The sequence below is a fragment of the Camellia sinensis genome, chromosome 15 (genome assembly GCF_055761805.1).
Source record: "Camellia sinensis isolate YWXY chromosome 15, ASM5576180v1, whole genome shotgun sequence".
Lineage (NCBI taxonomy): Eukaryota > Viridiplantae > Streptophyta > Magnoliopsida > Ericales > Theaceae > Camellia > Camellia sinensis.
This window is the reverse complement of record NC_138975.1, coordinates 118,967,419-118,970,834: the sequence shown is the minus strand read 5'-3', so window position 1 is coordinate 118,970,834 and position 3,416 is coordinate 118,967,419.

Sequence of the window (3,416 nt, the reverse complement as noted above, 5' to 3'; positions counted from 1 at the left end):
ATCTTGTTGAGGATAGATGTAGAACACACCGAGGCATTAGGGGGTTAAATTATGTTATTTCCCAACTGTGTAGCTTAGTGTGTGTTCAATCTGTTAACTGTGTAGGGTTGGCGACTGGGGGGACGCGCTCTAGCATACTGTAGCCCAAACTCTGTGAGTAACAACTGTGTAAAGATATGTTCAAAATGATTATCTTTCTAAACAATTGAACTGTACTGCTTTCTGAACTGTTACTGTTAATTGAATGAATGTATGTCCTCTATTCTGAACTGTATTGTGGCATCCTTAGCAACTACTGTTACTGACTGTTACTGTTACAGAGATCTCTGTCGGTTCCCTCGTGGAACCACTACTGTTTACTGATTGATGGCCATCATTACTGTTCGGTCTTTAAGACCTACTGTTTACTGCTATGCTAATGGATGTACCACATATGACTGAATAACTGTTTTGACTGAAAGACTGAAGTATTGTTTAATGAACTGATTTCATTACTGTAAGGACATTTCATTCTTAACGTCCTTACACATTATGTTATTCACTGGGCTTTAGCTCACTGTTTATATATATATGTAGGTGCTCAGTCGCCAGATCGGAGCTAGGAGCGTAGGTTAGACTCCAGTTTTGTCAAGCCAGCCTTTGTGCCTCACTGCGAGGTTCCGAGTTGCCATGCTATGGCTTTGGGGTGTCTTGTTTTTCCCCCGTCTGTCTCCGTACTGTTTGGTTTACTATATAGACTGTCAGCTACTAACGGTACTGTTATCAAGGGATTTGGTCCCTGTACTGTGTGACTGTAAATTTTGTATAGACTGTACTGTTTGTATATGTGAATGCATGAAAAATCTTTTTGGCATACAGACTGTCACAGCTCAATGGACATTATTTATTTACTATTTTGGCTGCCGCCAGGCCCTGTACTCTGTTTTACTATACTACTGTTCTGCAGGCCTTCGGTAATCTCGGATTACTGGCCGGTTACGGTGCTAAACCCATAGGACCGGGTTTGGGTCGTGACAGCATGGTAGCTCATACGCAGTTGCAAAGCTCTTGGAGTTTATGAATTAATGGAACCAGAACCTTGGCTAGGAGGTGCGATTTCAAGCAGCTTGGAAAGCATGAAACTTGATTCTTGACACCAGTGGATAGTAAAGTCCAGGGAACTTTGAGGTCGGCAAGTTTGATCTCGGACAGAGGGGCACAGATGAATGAACAATGTAGGTTCCATCACCTCAGAATGCCGAGGTAATAGAACCTAGGGGGCAGTTGTGGGGATATATTTTCTGAGTACCAACACGTGGCAAGGTGACGCCGACGTGTCAGCCGAGGTGCCACGTGTCTTGGTCGTTGTGCCGAGGTCATCTCGGCTAAGCCGAGGTTGCCTCCGAAGATATCGGAATCCAAGATAAGCAATGAAGAGGGAACTCAACTCGGATATGGACAAGAGTCCTAGATTGGGAGAAGACTTCAGTTTGGGTAAAGATAAGACTCTTAGAGAGTTTATCCTAATCCCACTGGGAGTCCCAGATTAGCAGTAATCCTAAGTCCATTAGGGCCAGGCTCCTATTGGGACTAGGATTGTATTGGCTGTAAAAGAGAGGCACCCCCATGGGTCTAAGGTATGCTTTTGATACTCAAGCTTGTGAGTTTAGTGTTGGAAATGGTAGAAAAAATTCTGGGTAAAACCAGAATTTTTCCTCAAGTTTGGTCTATTTTTTAGGTGGGCCCCGAGTGTCGATTTACTCGGGTCAAAGTGGTAACGCGTTCTATGCCGCGTTGTGATTCACGTGGTATATTTGGTTGCTCAAAACCATTACCGAGTGAATGGGAAATTGAAGCCAAAGTGTGCTCCATGGAAATGGAGTTATGGTGGAAATTCCTTAAGGTTGTAAATTGGCTTGTCCCACATTGATTTGGTGGGAAGTTTTGAAAGGGTTTATAAGGCTTAGGGTGAGATACTTGGGGTGTGCCCCAAGGGGTACCCAAGTGTTTTAGAGGGAGAGGTTATGGACAAAATGGGTTATACCCATTGGACCCAAAAATCACCACACGCGCGCGCGCCGCCGCCGTCCGTCCAGCTGGGCCTGGGGTTGGGCGCGGGTACGTGGTGTGGGGTTGGGCTTCTAATCTTTTTGGGCCAAAAACATTTGAATTTAATTTTATTTTTTGGTAAAATAAAATCCATAATTCAAATTAAACTGATTTGGATTTTCTGTACATCCAAACAGGGCCCTTCCTGTTTTCAAACAGAATTCCAAACAGAGCCCTTCCCGTTTTTTATCTGTTTGATTTATTAACCCAACAGATTCAAATCTGTTTAATTTTGAAACTAACAGGTTTCATACATGTTCAATTCAAAATCAAGAGTCACCTTTACATCTATAAATAGGACCACCCTCATTTGATATTTTGCATTCAGAAATTTCGTATTTCACTTCTGCTAATTATATTCTTCATCTTGCTGCATTTTATTTCTGAAAGAAAGAGTGTAAACACTTAGTGTGTTCGTAAGGCAAACAATTTGTAGTGCTGCTATTGTTTGTGGTGAGATCATTTCATCCTGGGAGATAGACGTCCAAATTCTGAAAGTACCGTGGAGAGGACGAATCTGTCTTAAGGACACAGTGTTAAACACTGGACTTGATCAGAAAAGTTATTCAAATAAATTAACCAAGTAAGTTGTTTAATTTTATTCTGTTTTTATTTGTTTATTTAATCAGATTTTATTTTTTGTTTTTGTAACAAAATAAAATCTGTGGTTTTATTTATTTATTTATTATTCGAGTTTGATTTTTGTAATCAAACAAATTCTCTCATTTTCTTTATTTCTTTATATTCCTGTTGTTGTTTTGTACACAACAGAATTTAATCTATTTAAATACAGTGAAGATTGCCTAACATTTAGTACTTGATTATTTTTTAGAGATATACTGACTTGATCGTCGGAGTGTCTCCGGGTGGTCGAAACCACCGCGGGATTCTTATATTTCTGTTGCAGGTCAGTCAGGTGCCATCTATTCTGCCAGTGCTCTCCAGCTGGTTACTAAGCGGGCAGTGTGGTCGAAAAATCACCCACACAGTAAAATTATTTCTTTATAAATTTATGTGGATTCGATAATCTAAAACATGAAGTTAAATTTACATCTGGTAGTTGTTATATTGGAGCATCCATGACTGACGTGAGGACACACGATATCACAGTCTAGGGGGGTTACAACTTACAAAGGGTGAAAGTTCCAATAAAGCCACATTCAATTAGGGGGAGGCATATGATGGGAAATGATCATACCATGGGTGTTTTCGTAATTTGACAACATGATAATGATAAGGCTAGAAAAGGTGTCCAATTATGGACCAGTGCATGTCACCACCGCAGATAATGAATGTGCTTTGTTCCTTGCTCTTAATTCTCCAAAGTA